General features: G+C 38.9%; 1 pseudogene; it reads right to left on the bottom strand.

The window, feature by feature from the left end:
* Positions 1-1,073: 1,073 nt before the first annotated feature.
* LOC149257274 (casein kinase 1-like protein HD16 pseudogene) overlaps positions 1,074-20,649 on the bottom strand; it is a 42,915-nt pseudogene continuing 23,339 nt past the window's right edge.

Genomic DNA, 20,649 nt, shown 5'->3' with positions numbered 1-20,649 from the left:
GATAAATGCTGGAGCGCAGATCCCTTTGAATCATTAACTGAAGTCTTGAAATAGGAATCGAATCCTATATCTTCGGCTGTGATGTATATCTTTGTTCCAATTTAAACTTTGACTTTTTACTTGGCTCCGTTTGAATAGAGCTGCCAATTATGACATGGCACTCCTTGGACCTCGACATGCCCTGAAAAGACTGTAGTTTTCCCATCGACTCCTCCGTTAGGGCCCTGGCAATGCTTCCTAAGACTGGAAGATTTATATCTGTCGACATTAAGTCCAACGGTGAAGAATAAATCCTTATCAATGGTCTGTGGCACATTGACAGGATTTTCCTCGTTTGCTAGGCTCTTGAGAGCATTCATGAACAATTAGGGGAGCTCATTATCATTGAATTTGGGAAGCATGGGCTTCTATCGCAGAATGTTCGAACTCCCTTGGTACTGTAACAGAGCAAGTGTAAGAGATTTCTGAAAATCTATGTTATGAGCAGACGTGTAAGGCCTCATTCCCATGTAATAACTTCCTAATTACTGGTCTGCAATTACCAATACATTGGTTGTCTGGCCGGACTCGATGCCAATGAATAGTGACTTTGACAATGATTCTATCATCTTCCTTTAAAACAGTAAGGTAACCAGAAATAAAACTAATTCGGAAGCAAAATCCTCTCGCACAAGATATGCAGAAGGAAAATGGACATCGCACAACTGAGACACGATGTTTATTGTTTGATGCGAGATGATTGACAGTCATTGTTCACCTGCTGCGAGGATTGCATACTCCGTCTCTGATGCATTTGCAACTTGATCTTAACATTTCTAGCATACTCGGCCAACTATGGTATAGTTTCTCACCATGCCTCCATCTTTACTAAAGCAGCTAACATTCACATCAAACGCACTAATTTCCCCTTGCAAGTCGATGGAGCTGATTCGATACAAAACTGGGCGCAAAAAAAAAACGAAAATTTCTGGGCTCTGTTGCTAAGTGGGTAGCGCCCCTGCTCAAGTGGGTAGTGCCCCTCAAGTGGGTAACGCCTGTTCAATTTAACACAAGCCGTGGCGTAGCGCACACCTTCAAAGCCTGTCCATGGCTTTTTCCTTAACATGAGTACTCGGAAATGCAGATGTGCGAATAGTCTCCTGAGTTTCATCTGTAGGCTATCGTCTAGGAACACTCAAAACAAAAGCTGCTTGGTCCCATGTCGCTGCAGTTGTAGTGATACAATACCCATAATCCCACCGCCTGTGGATGCCCTCACTAGGATATAGAAAATCGAGTTTAACGACCTAATCTGTAAAACCTGTATTTCGGGACATGACAACACCCCATCTACTTCCTGCAGAAGCCATAGAAGTAACATAGAATCCCTCTCTCCACTTTTTGTTTATCCATTTAAATGGAAAAGAATCGCTGACCTTGTAAGACTGTTGCGTGTACTGTGTGCCTTTAGACATTACTACCAGGGAACTCCCACTGTTGGCACCCGCAATTACACTTATGTAATAGTTTTTCTCCCATTGTTCCATGATCCATTCCTTGTGAAAAAAGCACTGAGAAAGCTCATAAACTTGTGCAGTGAATCCATTTCCCGCATCCATAATAAGAGCCCACAAATTTGAGCAAGAAGCTCACTACTTATAAAAAGGCCATCTTCATTTCCTTTCTCAACATGCTGTGTAAGTCTTGTATCAGCCACATTATAGTGGTATCTCTGTTTTCATTGGCCGACGAGCATTATAAACACTGATCCATTGTGTAGCAGGCATACCAAGCCGAACCTTCTATTCTTCATAGTGACATCAGCTAGAAAGACAAAAAACAAGCATCAAAATACTTTGTGGTTCAGTCCATTTTCTACAGCTAATAAATTAGTTCCCACAACAGGACCCAACACATTTAATGTAGTTTTGAGGTGCCCTCTCAGATCAGCGCAAAATACCCGTGCAAGTTTAAAATAACTCCTTTTGACCCAAATGACTGCAAATGACGAGAGATAAATTTTAATGAATTTGACTTTGATGGAACACTGACAAGACGGAGTCTAACAACATGCACCAACAACACGGTAGAATACGAAGGCTTGCTACAGGGCTTGAAGAAAGCCATTGATATGAAGGTGAGAAATCTTAAAGTTTTTGGTGACTCACAGATAATTGTGGACCAGGTAAGGAAAAGGATACATTGCAATTCACCACACCTGGTAAGATACCAACATGAGGTATGGAGCTTAATTAACAGCTCTGGTTCTTTTAATATCACACACATACCTCGATGGAAAATCCAAGATGCCGATCTAATGGCTGGTATGGCTGCAAAACTTTTGCCTAATCTTAGATTAAACAAGAATAAATATTATGTTGAATTGATTTTTAGACCATCCGTACCTGATAACATCTCAAATTGGCAGGTGTTCGAAGGCGATGAACAAATCCTTGAGTTCCTGCATTACAAAAAGACATTCAAAAATGCATTCATTGATGAAAAAGAATATGACAAGCTTATGAATGGGAGAGAGGATGACGCTGATCATGTCTTGAAAGAAATGCATGATGGCCCAATAAGTGGTCACTATGGCGGAGAGACCACTGCTCACAAAATATTAAGAATTTTCCTACACTGTTCAGAGACTCACATGCCTACACTCGGAAGTGCAAAGTGTGTCAAGCTGCCGCAAGGCGAGAAAGAAAGCCAGTCGTTCCCCTCAAGCCCGTTATGATTTATCGCCCGTTCCAGCAATGGGGCCTAGATGTCATAGGTGAGATCACTCTGAACTCTTCACAGCAGCATAAGTATATACTCACGGCAATCGACTACTTCACCAGATGGACCGAAGCCATCCCGCTTTGGAAGGTTAATGAAGACAAGGTAATATCTTTTATTGAGAAATTTATTATCAACAGGTTTGGCATCCCTGGCGCTCTCATATTTGATAATGCTTCTTATTTTTCATCACTAAAATTCACTGAATTTGCTATTGATAAATCAATTCGCATAAGATATGCATCAAACTATTACCCCCAGGGAAATGGAGTTGCAGAGTCCTCAAATAAAAACCTCATCCACATAATTCGTAAATCTGTCGCCAACAACCAGAGGAATTGGCACAACGCTCTATCAAATTCCCACTGGGCTGATAGGGTCACCCCAAAATTAGCATTAGGAAACTCCCCATACTTCCTTGTCTATGGACAGGAAGCCATCTTGCCTCCCAACGTTACCCTTCCCTCTTTACAGCTCTCCCAAGCCTCAAGAGGGACCCCTTCGACCTTACTTCAAAAAAGGGTCAACCAACTAGTGAGGATGGAGGAATTGAGAGATAATGCAAGAAACAAGTTCAGGAACCACCAAATGATTGTGAAGAGATGGTTCGATCACCATCTGGTAGGAGATAAATATTACCAAGTCAGTGAGCTTGTCCTGAAATGGGACAAGTTGACTGAGCCAAAAGGTAAGCACACAAAATTCCAACACTTATGGTTGGGCCCATTCCAAGTTGAGGAAAAAATTGGTCAGGGAACCTACAGATTGAAAACTTTACAGGGAGAAACCAAAAAACTCCCTGTTAATAGCCAACATCTTAAGAGATACTTCCAGTAGTGACCACATGGTGGTTACCTCTTGAGTAGATTAGGATTCACTTTGTTTTGCTGATAGATTAGTTATACTTTCGTTCTTTTTTCTCGTTCTTGTTTTTCCCACAAAGTTTATCTTCCTTCTGTTTTGAATTCCAGTCCTTTTCAGCCAATTAATTTCGGTTTTTCAGTCTCATTTTCACGTTTTATAACTTTCTTCCGATAGCCCTCATTCACTACCTTCAGCGTTTGCTTCCCTCATTAACCTGCTGATGAGTCTGCAGATCCTAAATTCATTGTTACCTCGAAAGTTGAATGATCCTTCGATGATCCCATAAGAACTGGAAAATCAGTGGTAAAATTCAAATCGAAGCCACTCATTGGAATTTGTTGGGATAGGTAAGCTCTGTTGATAATCTGGATACCTGAAGCATGTAGGGACATCTTTATAAAACGAAAAAATGTGTAACCACAGTTGGACTGGCATGGCGGAACGCTGCATTTAAAAAAAAAAATCCCACCTAGACTTAGCATATACTTGCCTATAATATTTGCAGTCATTCTCGATTGGTTCCATCCACCGCACTAAATTTCCAATATCTGTCATCTACAAGTAAACCTCCTTTCATGGGCTAAGCTCGTTATCGTATATCCTGTGGCAGATTTAATTGTGCTCTAGTCCTTGTGCCTGAAACTGGAAGGACTTATCTAGAAGAAAATGAAATGTCAAGTCCTTGTTCCAATCTAGAAGGACAGGCTGTTTGGGAAGTTGGTTGGAGTAGGGATTGTTGTTGGACTCAGAGTACCGATTAACACAGCAAGCCCAACCTTTCTTAAGCGGTTTAAAAATATGGCATGATCCATGACTGTGCCCCATTTGATCATGCAAAAGTATAGCACTAAAAAATTCTTACATAAAGTGCAGATAAACATATCTACATATATTCATCAAGCTTGATGCGCAATAAAGAGCTGAGGTACACACCTAAACAGGTATTGACAAACCGGTGATGGCCCCAGAAGGATTTTGAAAGTAGAAAACATGTAAAGGAGGGTCAATAAATCCCATAATACGACCATTGGAGAATGCCTGTCAAAACCCTATCAGTAAGTAGAAGTTATTTGTCTTTATCCCGCCTAAAGTGATTAATGCTGAAGTGGAACCCATGCCTGTCCATCTATACAGTTTGCATTTCGAGTTTATCTTAACACCCTGATGTTCTATGGATCAAAGTTTATTTGGTAATAGAGATAACTGGTTTGCCCAGTGGTTCGCCATTTTGTTGTGGCAACAACCACTTTCGAGTGTTTTTGTTGTTCCCTCCATAGAACAGTTGTTGTTCCCTAAAAGGAACAACACCTTTTTGCAGTGTTTTTTGTTGTTCCCTCCAGGGAATAGCTGTTGTTCCTTCCAGGGAACAGCTGATGTTCCCTCCACGGAACAACACTTTTAGAGTTTGTTGCGGCCACAACCACCACCCTATTAAAACCTACTCTAGGGATGATCTGAATACGAAACTACTTGAAAATGCTTAGAAAGGTATTCAATTAAGTAAATACACTTGTGCAAATGATGTACATGTCTTGTAGTTAAAAAAAAATGAGTTTTGATGCAGTTTTTAACCCTTTTATGTGTAGGAGGATTAATTCATTTTTCTATTTAACATACTAAAACAAATTTGCTCTGAAAGAAAATTCAACCACAGATACAACAACATATGATGAAGCAGTTCACCCCTCCTGGGCTACATATGCTAGGTCTAAGGATCCCAAATGGGCATGTCCTTGATTTGATTAAAAGCTTAAAATGATTGTACATTGGAATACAAGCCTTAACAGGTGAAATGGACTGTAAAAATGGATTCAAAACACTCAAATCAATCAGGAATGACTACTGGTTCTCATCCAATGGGTACCTGCAACCCAATACAGCTCCCACAATGCTGGGCCCTAGTGGCTCCTAGAACTTCCACGGAGCAAAATCACCTGCAAACGACCTCTGATTTCTCTCAAACCTGTCCCAATGGCTCTGGAATCATCTGATTAGTCAAAATCAAAAAAAAAAAAAAAAATCGTCTCAAAAGGCCTTTCCTAGCCAAAGTTATGGCACATTTACTCCAACTGCCAGTTTCCCCTGAATTAACTCCAGCTAACTTTAGTTAACTCGCAGTTAAGTCCGCCAAAGTTGGCCGGACCACCAAAATTGGCGCCACCACTATTTAAACGGTCATTTGACCGTGACCGTCGGGTTAACTGCCAGTTTGACTGCTGCATGTGACTGGGAAATGTGGCGTGGTCTGCGGCATTAACTCTTTCAGTTGACCAGACTGTAACCTTCGCCGGTTCATGTGACCACCTCTGTTTAACATAAATGCTGACCGCCACCCATAACCACCGAAGTTTAGGGCCAAGGTTCCTGGACCTGGGTTCTATGGAGAGGGGGCTAGCCCCCTTTTGGGCCCAACTAGAAACATTTCACCCTTTAAATATAAGTTTTTCCATTGATCTATCAAAACTTGCCCCCGTGGCTTAACGGTAGAACGTTGTAGTGGTAATGGGGAGGTCATGTGTTTGACCCACCGATCCGCAATAAAACTTTTGAATGTCAATCCAATGTCCACCTTGGGGCCACGTGGCGGCCTTCGGGCTTGCCATGTGGCACCCTCCTATTGGTTGCCCTGAATGGAATATTCAGGGCATATTTTGAAAGGAATATTCTATTTCAAATTTATTTTTTTTAATTCAAAATTGAAGGTTATTGGGTGATTTTCAAATTAGCATAACTTCTTCATACGGAGACCATTTTACAAACCGTTCATAGCGCCGAAATCGGGAGGACGAGACCTATCTGGTCATTTAGGTTCGACTAGTTTTGAGCACTTCCATTTTTTAGCATTTTTCGACACTTGGGACATGAGCCCCTAATCACGCCTCCCCATTGGGAAGCTTTTGGACCACAAAAGCCTTCAATTACCTGTTAAAAAGGTGAGGGTATAGCTCCCTCACTCTGTCCACCTCCATCCACTTTGCCTTGTTCGGTTTGTTGCCTTTGAGACCAACCCAAATATAATCAGCATTTCCCCTCCTTGAAGTGTGTGTCCTTCTGTCAAGGATAGCATCTTCTTTCAGCTCATCCAAAAATTATGGCGAGAAATCATCTATATATGGCAACTGAATATCACTTTCATGATCAATAATCAAAGAAGGTTCATACAAACGTAAATTCTCCACGTTGACAACAGAATACATTTGCATATATGAAGGAAAATCTAGTTGAAAAGCATTATTTCCAACTTGTTTTAGGATTCTGAATGGACCATAATGAATAGGTTTCATCTTTTTACCTTCTCCTTGCATTATTTCCTTACTAATGTGCAGCCATACCTCATCCCCTTCTTGGAACTTGTGATTGAATTTATGCTTGTCATGTCTCTCCTTGTACTTGCCTTGACTTTTTTCAAGTTGTTCTTGAATTTGCTGATGTATTTGTTGAATTCTTTCAATGAACAAGTGAGCTTTGTCAATGTCACTATGTCCCTCAATGGCAACATCCTTCTCAAGAATGAAATCAAGAGGTGACTTTGGCAAGGAACCAAAAGAAGCTTCAAACAGTGAGGTGTTTGTGAAAGAGTGCTTGGCATGGTTGTAAGCATGTTGTACGTAGTGCAAATGTTCATCCCAAAGCTTGGGATTCTTGCTACAATAACCTCTTAGGAGGTGCACAATGGTTCTATTCACTACTTCCGTTTGGCCATCTGTTTGCGGATGAAAAGCAGTACTCTTCTTCAACTTGGTGTCCATCATCTTCCATAGATTGGACCAAAAATTCCCAACAAATTTGGAATCCCTGTCACTAACAATGGAAGTAGGCAAGCCATAATGAACCCATACATGTTGAAAAAATAATTCAGTAGTTTGTTCAGCAGTTATAGTTTTCTTACATGGCATAAGTATACACATTTTGCTGAAACGATCAACTACTACAAACAGATAATCACGCCGCTTTCTAGACATTGGTAAACCTCCTACAAAATCTATAGAAACACTCTCCCATGGTCTAGAAGGTACCGGAAATGGCGTATATAATCCAAGCTTCCTATTACTAGGCTTGCTTGTAGCACATAATGAACAACCTCTAATGAACCTTGAAATAGAATCTACCATGCGAGGCCAATAACAATACCTCTGTAGATGTGAAACTATTTTTCTTACACCGAAATGTCTAGCAATAAGAGAAGAATGAGCTTCTCTTTTGACACTTAGTCTCTCCCCCTGTGGTATACACAACTTGCCCAATTGAAACAGCAAATTGTTATGCAAGTGATAATCATTCTCCTCAACATGATTCCCTTTACTCAAGTTAGCATACACATCTTTAAAATCATCATCAGATGCATACTTTTCTATGTAACTCTCTTGTACAATGGAATCATTCTTAAGTAAATTAACAGCACCAATAATAGGCCTTGAAAGCATATCAGCAACTTTATTGAAAACACCTTTCTTGTACCTTATTACCAAGTGAAACTGTTGCAAGAAGCCCATCCATCTGAAGTGTCGTGACTGTTGTAACTTGCTTTGTGATTGCAAGTACTGTAAGGGTTGATGGTCGATATGTAAAACTGTTTATTTGCCCATCAAATAGTGTTTCCACTTTTTGATGCTTTGTACCAATGCATACAACTCCTTATCATATGTAGGATAATTTACAACAGCACCATTAAAAGTCTCAAAATGAAATGCAATAGGCTTACCATGTTGTACAAGAACTGCACCCATGGTGTAATCACTAGCATCGGTTTGAATCTCAAATGGTTGTCTCAAGTCTGGTAATGCAAGGACCGGAGCTAAACTAATCTTCTCTTTCAAAGATTCGAAAGCTTTCTGCTGCTTGCCTCCCCATTGGAAAGCATGCTTCACACTTGTCACTGCATGCATAGTAGCTGCTATAGAAGAGAAGTTAGAGATGAACTTCCTCCAATATTGAGTTGCACCCAAAAAACTTCTTACCTCTGTAATGGATTTGGGAGTAGGCCAATTCACAATAGCCTCAATCTTAGCAGGATCAATTCTCAAAGCACCTCCTCCTACTATGTGTCCCAAATAAACCAAAGAAGTCTTTCCAAATTCACACTTTGACATTTTAAGAAATAATTGATTCTTCTTCAAAACATCAAGTACTTTCCTAATATGCATGACATGATCTTCTCTAGACTTGTTGAAAATTAAGATGTCATCTAAGTAGACAATAACGAAATCATCAAGAAAAGGACGCAAGACATCATCCATTACCCGCATGAAAGTTGCAAGTGCATTGCATAAAGCAGAAGGCATCACAAGCCGCTCAAAGAGTCCTTGTTTGGTTTTAAAGGTTGTCTTCCAAATGTCACTTTCTTCAATTCTTACTTGATGATATCCACTACGAAAGTCTAACTTAGTGAAATATCGAGCATCTTTTAGTTGATCTAACAAATCGTCTATCCTTGGGAGTGGGTAATGATTCTTTACCGTTATCTTGTTCAAGGCCCTGAAATCTACACACATGCGCTAAGTGCCATCTTTCTTTGGAATCAATACAATCGGTGACCCACATGGCAAAGTACTTGGCCTTATGAAACCCTTGTCCAATAAGTCCTTGATTTTCTTCTTGATTTCAGCATTCTCCATGATAGACATGCGATACATGCCTATGTTTGGAAGAGGACAATCTGGATGCAAATGGATTTCATGCTGAATCTCCCTCTTAGGAGGCAAACCTGTTGGTTCCTGAAACATCTCATGATGTGCATCAACTACATCATATAAATCTGATTTAAGTTTGGGATCACAATTGTCAAATGACTCATGATTCACATCAACCTTAGGCTTGATCATAAGAAGAACAAAATTCTTACTTGAATTGACTAGCCTTTTTACCTGTCTTGCATTCACCATCGCTACATTTGTCTTCTTGCGATGAGCTCTAACAATGAACTCCTTGCCATCTTTGAAAAGATGATATTTGTTTTCATGGCGATGGAAGATCACTTTCCTGTCAAACAAGTAAGGACTTCCCAAAACAATACCTGAAATATCAAGCGGTACTACATCAAGTTCGACTGTGTCAATAAAGTGTGCAGTAATTGCAAAGCGCAATATGCACTTTCTTGAGACTTGTAGATTTGCATCCTTGCAAATCCATCCAAGTGGATAAGGCTTAGGATGTGGAATGGTATCAAGTTTGAGCTACTTGACCAAGTCTTCTGATATAAGATTTGCTTGTGACCCACTGTCAAAAAGTATGTCAATCTTAGTATGTTTTGAAACTACCCTCACATGAAACAGTTCAATTCTTTCTTCCTCATTAGGAGCTTGTACATGACAGTTTGAAGTACTAGTGCTGGCTTGAGTTTCAATTTCTTTTCCCTTCAAAATTTTCAAACCCATAGCTGCAATTTTGGTTTCATCACCTAAATCATCCCCTAAATCTTGTGGTGTAGATGTAGTAGCTGCAATTTTCTGTTTCCCTTTGGGTTTATTAAATTGGTTTCTTTTTTCAGGATGAAGTTTCCAACAGTTTTTCTCTTCATGGCCTGCTTTAGAAAAATGTTTATAGATCACTTTCTCACTCTCCTATTTGACAGATGCATTCTTTTTGCCTTTTCCCTTGGAGGTTTTCTCTTTGTTTTTCCCCTTGAGGGGCTTGTTTCTACCCTCTTCAAACGTGTTTTTCCCCCTAGCCTCTAAATGGGTAGCTTGAACACAAACTTCGTCCAGGCTAGTAGGATTGAACATCAGGATAGTATGTCTAAGGTAGCTATGCAAACCACCTATGTATTTCAGCAAGGTTTCTTGGGTCTGTAAATCTACCCCTAACAAGAGTGCTCTTCTCCTAAATTCTTGGGTGTAGTCTTGGACATTTTGACCCTTAAGCTGTCTAAAATTTTGCCAGTTCATGATGGATTTCTGCATGTGAGCAAGAGGATAAAATTGCTTCTTAATGGCTAAAATAAATTCAGCCCATGTTAAGGTAACCTTACCAAATTTCTTGAGTTCCTCTTTGGTCTTGGCCTCCCACCAAACCAATGTTGCACCTGCCATTCTCAAAGAAGCCAACTAAATCTTTGTGGCATCATCTTGCAAGTTCTAGATTCTCAAATAAACTTCCACCTGTCTGATCCAGTTGTCAAATTTTTCTGCATTGACTTCACCATTAAACATAGGTAATTTGAATTTAACATCAAGCTTCAAAAATGGAATTTTTCCCGAGGATTTATGCTTATGAGGTTTATTTACCGAAGTAGAAGATGAGGATGAAGAGGAAGAAGGTGACGATGGGGGTGGTGGATCACCATTTCCTCCATGTCCTTTCTTTGAATTATCATCATCCTTCTTACCTCCTGAAGAGCCCTCTCCTTCATTTGGATGTTTAGACCCTTCACCAACCAGTCTATAATTTCTTTCCTGGTACAATGTCCTCACCATTTCAGTCAAGTCCAAGAAAGCCTTTCTAAAGACTCTTTCTTCTTCTCTTGGATCCATGTCTATAGGAACTTTTCCTTCCTTTTCAGACATTCTTGAAGCTTCTTCGAAGGCTATTGAGGGTGAATCAGAAGGTGGAGATAATGGCACCCTGTCCCTCCTTGACTGAGGATTCTCTCGTTCTCTAGTCAATTGTCCTTCCCCTCTCTGAAGTTTCAGCCTGGTAAGCATCAAAACTTGCAAAACAGTCAAAATATCCTTGCACAAAAACAATCAAAAGATAAACTAAACCAAATATTGACTGAAAGAGCATTTATCTACTTTGCAATTGTATAACAAAATCATTTCGAAGGCTTCCTAGCTCGTTTCAGGCTCTGTCTATAGTTTATTTGACTACTTTTAATACAAAGAAACAACAACTCAGCTCTGATACCAACTTGATCTGAATATGAAACTACTTGAAAATGCTTAGCAAGGTATTCAATTCAGTAAATATACTTGTGCAAATGATGTACATGTCTTGCAGTTAAAAACAAATGAGTTTTGATGCAGTTTTTAACCCTTTTATGTGTAGTAGGATTAATTCATTTTTCTATTTAACATACTAAAACAGATTTGTTCTGAAAGAAAACTCAACCATAGATACAACAGCATATGATGAAGCAGTTCACCCCTCCTGGGCTACATCTGTTGGGTCCAAGGCTCCCAAATGGGCATGTCCTTGATTTGATTAAAAGCTCAAAATGATTGTACAGTGGAATACAAGACTTAACATATGAAATCGACTGTAACAATGGATTCAAAATGCTCAAATCAGTCAGGAATGACTACTGGTTCTCATCCAATGGGTACCTACAACCCAATACAGCTCCCACAATGTTGGGCCCTAGTGGCTCCTAGAACTTCCACGGAGAAAAATCACCTACAAATGACCTCTGATTGCTCTCAAACCTATGCCAATGGCTCTAGAATCATCTGATTAGTCAAAATTAAACAAAAAAAATCGTCTCAAAAGGCCTTTCCTAGCCAAAGTTATGGCACATTTACTCCAACTGCCAGTTTCCCCTGATTTATCTCTAGCTAACTTTAGTTAACTGTCAATTAAGTCCGCCAAAATTGGTGCCACCGCTATTTAAATGGTTAGTTGACCGTGACCGCCAGGTTAACTGCCAGTTTGACTGCTGCATGTGACCGGGAAATGTGGCGTGGTCTGCGGCATTAACTATTTTGGTTGACTGGACCGTAACCTCCGCCAGTTCATGTGACCACCTCTGTTTCACATAAATGTTGACCGCCACCCGTAACCGCCGGAGTTTAGGGCCAGGGTTCCTGGACCTGGGTTCTATGGAGAGGGGGCTGGCCCCCTTTTGGGCCCAACCAGAAACATTTCACCCTTTAAATATAATTTTTTCTGTTGACCTATCAAGACTTGCCGCCGTGGCTTAACAAGAGAACGTTGTAGTGGTAGTGGGGAGGTCGTGTGTTCGACCCACCAATCCGCAATAAAACTTTTGAATGCCAATCCAATGTCCACCTTGGGGCCACATGGCGGCCTCCGGGCTTGCCATGTGGCACCCTCCTATTGGCTGCCCTGAATGGAATATTCCGGGAATATTTTGAAAGGAATATTCTCTAGAATATTCTATTTCAAATTTAAAAAAAGAAAAAGAAAAAAGAAGAATAAATTAATTTACAAAAAAAAAAAAAAAAACAAAATTGAAGGTTATTGGGCGATTTTCAAATTGGGATAACTTCTGCATACGGAGACCATTTTCGAACCATTCATGGCGCCATAATCAGGAGGACGAGACCTATTTGGTCGTTCAGGTTTGAACCAGTTCTGAGCACTTCCATTTTTGAGCATTTTTCGACACTTGGGACATGAGGCCCTGATCAAGGGGAAAGTTTTAATGGGTCCCCTAAGAAGTTTGATCTTTCGTTTCTCCAATGATAACTAGAGTTGTCAGATGGAATTATATCTTCAAAGCTGAATGGTTCAATGGTTTAATAATTATGGTTGCACTGCGTTTCGAGGTTAAAATAGAAACTCTGACTATGCATGCTTGAAGAGTGTCATGAAATGCTTGATACTATAATTCGTGGAATCAACCTAAAGGTTCCTGAAGGTTGAATCGTGTATGGCATTGATGTTGGAATTATGATACAGGTATTTTCCTTGATGGCAGCTCACTCAGATGAAAGATCACAGTGTAGCAGGTAAACAACAAAGAATTACATATCAGTCTTCACAGAATGAAGAAAGAGAGGTATACGCAAGTTCACCATTGACCAAGTTGCGTATACACGTAGGTTCAATATATATAAGTCACGTATACGTACACACGTACTTTCACAGAAGGAAAAGCGCATATACCTTGGAAAACTAAGTTTCTAGTCCGAGGCATTTGGTCCATGGTATTTTGATCCATGGTATTGGTCCAAGGTATCGGATCCGAAGTATTGACCTTAGGTATTTGGTCCAAGGTATCGGATCCGAAGTATTGACCTTAGGTATTTGGTCCAAGGTATTGGTCCTAAGTGGTTTTGGTCCATGGTATTGAGAAAGGCCTAAAAACTATAAAAGGAGGAGAAGATCATTAGGCCAAAGAGTGCAAATATCTAATATCTGATGAAGTGTGAGATCTAGTATGCAGGTTATTGGGTTATGGTGCATTGTTGGATATGAACCAAGGATGAACCTTAGTGGATGATGAGGGATTAGATCTAATGATGGATCGGGATCTTAAAGCTTAAAATGAACTATCATTATGTGTTTTTGTTCATGTATATTCTAGATCTGAATATTGACGCATATATTATTATGTAAATGATATGATATGGGTATAACTAAAGTCTAGAATAGTTGCAGAACTCTGAATTTAAATTTGCAGATGTATACGCTGGTTGGCTTTGAGAAAAGCGTGTATACACGCAGGTTCAACACATGGAAGTAGTGTATACCCTATAAAATATGTTTTAGTTGCTTCTATTTGCTGTTGCAGAGTTTTGGGTTCTGGCTTGGGTTCTGGTTACTGTATTCTAGTGACAGTATTTTGAATGATCAGATTGACGGGTTGTCAAAGTGATTGATTGATTCGGTTGTGGTTGGTTCAAAAGGTGATTGGTTGATGCAGATATATTTGATGATTGAATTACAGTTATGATGTTTTTGATGGATCTAGTCTGAAAAATTATGAAACGTGGTCCCTGGAGGAAGAAAGAAGGTCATAGCCTTCTGTAGGTCGGCGCCTACGTACCAGCAAACATATCGGCTAGTACAAGAGCTAAGGGGTTGTAGCTCCCTTCCAGTAGTAGCTGGAAAATGAGAGAAGGTTGCAGCCTTCTACAGGTAGAAGCCTGCGTACTAGTATAAGTCTGCACCAATACAAAATTGTAAACAGAATTTTCTTATTATTAAAAGAAGACAGAGACGATGACAGAAGGTGGTTTTTACCCACATTGGGTTTCCACCTTATATCTTGGTGTTCATGTGTGATGCTTATGTTTTATTCTGCTTTTACTGCACTGTCTAATTAATATCTGACATACTGGTTAAAGTTCAATACATGATAAATTGGGTAAATCAAAAGTTCTCTGCATATACGCTGGTTACTTTAATAACAGTCACATGCACACGCTGGTTCACTTAGCTAAAGTAGTGTATACAATTCTGCCTATGGAAATGAAAAATTATTGAGTTACTAATACTAATTCACCCCCCCCTCAGTATTATTTCCAACAATTGGTATCAGAGCAGGTCCTTTAGAAGAAGCTTGATCGCTTGAAGGAATATCCATCATCATGAGTAATCAAGAAAGTAGGGGATCCATCAGACCGCCAATCTTTGATGGGAGCAACTTTGTTTCTTGGAAGATAAGAACCACAACCTACCTTCAATCACTTGGAACAAATGTCTGGGAAATCGTGGAAGGAGGATATACATTTCCATCATCAATTTCTATAGATATGGCAGGTAAAAAGCAATATGAAACCACTGCCAGGGTTGTCAATACATTATTGGGAAGTCTGTCACAATCAGAGTTTGTCAAAGTTATGTAGCTCAAATCAGCCAAAGAAATATGGGACAAAATCGTTCTACGCTACGAAGGAGACTCTCAAGTAAAACATGCTAAACTACAAACTCTCAGAATTCAATATGAAACTCTTAAGATGCACAATGATGAAAGTATTGCTAGTTACTTCTTACGTATAGATGATGTTTTTAATTGCATGAAAAATATGGGTGAAGAGATAAAGGAAGTTACCTTAGTTGAGAAAGTTTTAAGATCCTTGTCTGCTAAATTTGAATCAAAAGTATCTACCATAGAAGAAAAACAGGATCTACAGACTATTACTATGACACAACTTCACAGAATCTTAACTGCCTTTGAGATGAGAAAAGGAGGCCCATCAGATATGAGAGAAGCCACATTTAAAGCTTCAGAAAAAGGAAAAGAAGAATTCAATGAATCAAGACATATTTCAGAAGAAGAAGATGAAGTAAACTTTGTCAAGAAGCTTCAACGGGGTTCCGGAAGATTTAGAGGTAAACTACCTTTCAAATGTTTTCCTGTGGTAGAGTTGGTCATTATGCTACCAAATGTTCTCATAAAGATAAATATGATAAAGGGAAGGAATCTGCAAAATGGAATAGAAAACAAAGTGTAAGTAAAAAGAGTTGCTATACTCATGAAGATAGCGTTGGATTATCAAATATTGATGAAGATGAAAATAGTAATGACTATAGACTTCTAATGGCTTATGAAGATGATAAATTTTTGGATGCTTTAGAAGAAGATGAACTTCATGAAGAAATCTCTAAACTCAAAATCTGTTTAGAAGAAAAGAATATGATTATAGATACCTTGACATATCAACTTGCTAAAAGAGAAAAACACAATGAAAAGCTAGAATGTGAAATTGTGGGTCTAAGAAATGATCTTGAGAAAACAAAATCTCTCAATCTTAGATTTGCTAAAGGATCAGAAACCTTAAATAAAATTATCAAAGTGCAGCATTCTCCTCTGATAAAGACAGGTCTTGGATATACTGAAGAAGCACCTCAATCACAGAAGTCGTCAACCTCCACTAAAAGCTATCTTGATGCAGCAAAGAACAGTGAACAGTATGACAATCGTCAGTAAAGGCATAAAGCAGATCACCAGGTAAATCAAGCTCAGTTTGCTCCAAGGATGAACAGAAGTCACAACCAACCTCAAGTAAATCATACTCAATTTGTTTCAAAGATGAATAGAAACTACAATCACCAGATCAATAGATTCGATAATCGCAAGAACTTCTTCAATGGTCAATGTTTCTCATGTCATAATTTTGGACACAAAGCTACTCAATGTGTTGCTTACAAAACCATAATGACTAGAGAAGCACAAAATCAAAGGAATATGATAAGGATCAAGAAAAATTCCTATAATAACTTTTCTCTTCTTGAAAATGAAATAGAATGCTCAATCTGTAACAACTTTTGCCATGAAGAATCTGAATGCAGGAGTAAACTTTGGCAAATATCTCAAAAGGAGCAAACTCCATTAAATCCCAAAATATGGAGAAAGAAAGAACCGCAAACACAAATATGTGGTATAGCATTGTATGCAGAAGGTCAAGAAAACCAGTGGTACATAGACAGTGAATGCTCAAAACACATGACAGGTGACAAAGAAAAACTACACTCATATAATGCCTTAGAAAAGGAAAAGAATGTCTCATTTGGAAATGACACTCCTATTGTCATAAAAGGTAAAGGCTTTATTTTCTTGAAAGAAAAAGTTAAAACTGGGAATGTTATGTATGTTGATGGTCTAAAGCATAACCTGTTGAGTGTGAGTCAAATGTGTGATCAAGGAAATGAACTGGTATTTTGATCAAATGGATGTGTTGTTCGTAAGCTTGATATAGGAGAAACCGTGATCAAAGGTACAAGAACTCCAAACAACATATACATACTCAAGGGAGGACAACAACAGTGTTATCTAAGCAAAAATGATGAAAATTGGCTATGACATAGAAGATTGGGACATCTAAGCTTTTCTCAAATAAGAAAAGCATGCAGATTCCAGGCTGTTCGTGATCTTCCAGATATCAACATTCCTGAAAATACTATATGCAAACCATGTCAATTCGGTAAGAAAACCAGATCTCACTTCATCGAAAAGGAAGGGTCAACTAGTAAGCCTCTTGAACTTGTTCATACTGATTTATGTGGACCATCAAGGAAAAAGTCACCTCGTGGAGAAGAATACTTTATATTGTTCATTGATGATTTTTCCAGAATGTGTTGGATAGGTCTTCTAAAGCATAAAGATGAAGCATTTGAAAAGTTCAAAGCCTTCAAAACTTTGGTTGAAAATGAATTAGATCACAAAATCAAATGCCTCATATTTGATCGAGAAGGGGAATTTACCTCGAATGAATTCTTTGATTTTTGTGAACAACATGGAATAAAAAGGCAGTTCTCCACTGCAAGGACTTCTCAGAAAAATGGAGTGGTAGAAAAGATGAAAAAAACTGTTCAACAAATGGCTCGAGCTATGCTAGATGAATCTATAACTCCTGCAACCTTCTAAGTTAAAGTTGTTATATATCTGATCTGAAAATATAAGACAATGCAAATATACCCAAAAATAATAAGATAGAAATAGATAGAAATGATTCACTTTATTGATCAAACCCTTAAGGTATGGCAACACCATACATTCACTCCTTAAGGAAGGAGAGCACTACACAAGGAATATGTTTGTTCATACAATATTCCTTGACATCTCTCAATGAGGAGTCTCTAGCCTCTATATAGGCTTCATACATACAATACAATGAGTCATTACCATGGTTCCCTCAATACCAACTATCTAATACCATGGGCTTATTACATTATTGCTAACTACTTGTGGTCCCTTACGTGATACGGACTAACCACCTTATTTATTACTATGGACCATCCCATTATTACATTATTCCCTTGGGTACCTCCCGTTGTACCCCATATTATCCCCCCTAGGTATACTACATTCCACACCCCTTAACATGTTTCATCCCAGAAACATAGGAAGAACACAAATAATAAGATCTACTCAAAAGAGTAGTCCACTGGTACCATGCACGTGCATCTAGCCATCCAAGAGAAAGGTGAACTCTCAATCTAGTTGGTGCCTCGCTCGCTTGAGATGGAAGTTGATCCTCGTAGCTCTTCTGTGTTGATGTATAGTAGGTGGATCGTCGCCCCTCTCTATATGCCATGTCGAGGTTGTTGTCCTTGTAGCTAATTTGTTGCCATCTTGTTGGTTGTTTTCTTGCTAGGTGATGTGGGTGGTGATATGTTGAAGTTTTAACCAACAGTGTATCTTTCTTTAATTTACCACCTAATGGAGCCTGATTGTTATCTGGTACATGTTGTGGTGCCTGTTGTGGTAGCTTATCTTCCAATATTACTTCAACCACTGAGTTCTCATCTGATGTATCAGTACCTGTAACCTTTTCTGCTTCAACCTCTGTTTTTGTTTGATTGTCGATCATTAAAGGCTCATCATTTGATTTGTAAGTTTCATTAGAGCTTTGTGTTACTGCCTTCTTACTCTCTATTTGTGGCTTAATGGAAATATCCGGCAATGTAATTTTCTTCTTTGTATACCAAAGCTTCAGGAATTTCTTCTGCACATTAATATTGATAGTACCCACTGATTCCATCCAAGGGTATCCCAAAACAACATCCTCATTGGCCATATTTGAACATAAAAATCAGAATGCAATACATACTTGTCCATAGAAATCTTCAAATCTTTATAAACTTGCACCTTCTCATTATTAACCTATGTGAGCTCCATGTGTTTTGCTGGCACTTGCAATTTTTTTTCCAAATTGACATTTATGAGATTTTGCTTGCAACTAGGATTTATAGACACAATGATCTTCTCCTTCTGAATCAATCCATGAATCTGCAATAAGGATATACCCACATGTTTCTTCTTATCTTGTTTTCTGGCATGAGACCATCTTTCTAAAAGTAATTTTTCAAATTCTTCATCAGGCAGGTTGGAACACTTCTTTTGGTTAAGTAATCCCCACCATGTGGTCGCCTCATCTTAAAAATTACCCACTACAAAAAATCTCCAATGATGTTCCCATAATGAGTTTTTTTGTTATGAAACCAGCTCAAGAAAAGATAAAAAAGATAGATCAACGCCTTAGAATTCAGCCTCTTCGAGGGGGCAACCTCCTTTACATTACATAAATGAACAATTAGTGGATGATCCAAATGACAAAACCTCCTTTCTATATATAGGAGTATAAGGAGTCACAATATAATCCAGCCGACCTAACAATAATAATATAAAGCCACAAAAATAGCAATAGAGGGATTCTATGGGGCACAGAAATAACAATATGGGGGTAATAGGGGCACAACAATATAAATAAGGGGTATAACTACAATAGTAATGGGGTAATCACTAGTATTATAGGGACCCAACATGCCCCTCTCCTTCAAAAAAGTGTTGTCCTCAATGCTTGAGTAGTTCTGGATACTTCTGCATAAAATTCTCATCCTCCCATGTGGAATCTTCAGCGGATAAGTTCTTCCACTTGATAAGATACTCTGAAATTGATCGATTTCGTAGCTGTCGAGTTCTTGTTTCTGTGACTGCTTCCGTTTCCAATATAATTTTTCCTTCCTCGTCAAGTTCTAGCAATATTGTTTGAATTGGGAGCTTGTCACCTATAACCTTCTTTAAACATGAAACATGGAAAACTGGGTGCAATCGAGAAGCTGAAGGAAGCTCCAATTTGTATGCCATAGTACCAATCTTTTGCAACACCTTGTACGGACCATAAAACTTTGGTGGTAATTTATTATCCTTCTTAGCTTGCTTTAGGGACATTTGCTTATATGGTTGTAGCCGTAGGAATACCCAATCACCTACATCAAAACCTTTTTCACTGCGATGTTGATCTGCCTGTTGTTTCATTCTATTTTGTGCCAACACGAGGTTATCCTTTAAGAGTTGGAGGACTTGTTGTTGATGTTCGATGTGATGTTCCACTGCCTGAACCTTAGAATTTTCTCTTAAATATGATGTGATGGATGGTGGTTGATACCCATAAAGTGCCATAAATGGGGTCATTTTTGTTGCTGTATGGAAGGAAGTGTTATACCACCATTCAGCCAAAGGCAACCATTTGACCCATTGTGTCTGTTTATCAGATACAGAGCAACGAAGATATCCTTCCAAACATTTGTTTACTATCTTAGTTTGTCCATCAGATTGAGGATGATAAGATGAGCTATGAGCTAACTGAGTACCAAGACAAGAAAATAATTCTGTCCAAAAATTTCCAGTGAAAATGGGATCTCTGTCACTTACAATAATCGTTGGGTTTCCATGTAGCTTTTGAATTGTTTCCATAAATGCAGTAGAAACTGTACTGGCTTTAAATGGATGTGATAATGCACAAAAGTGTGCATACTTGGTAAGTCTATAAACTAGCACCATGATGACACTCTTTCCCTCAGACTTGGGTAAACCTATGATAAAATCCATTGAAACCTCCTCCCAACGTTGGCTTGGAATGGATAAAGGTTGTAATAGACCCGGTGTCTTAATTGTTT

Source organism: Pinus tabuliformis, chromosome 6 (assembly GCF_031772625.1).
Source record: "Pinus tabuliformis cultivar Carrire ecotype Pingquan chromosome 6, CPIR1, whole genome shotgun sequence".
In the NCBI taxonomy this organism is placed as follows: Eukaryota; Viridiplantae; Streptophyta; class Pinopsida; order Pinales; family Pinaceae; genus Pinus; species Pinus tabuliformis.
The sequence above is the reverse complement of the archived record's forward strand: the minus strand, read 5'-3'. Positions and strand labels throughout refer to the sequence as shown.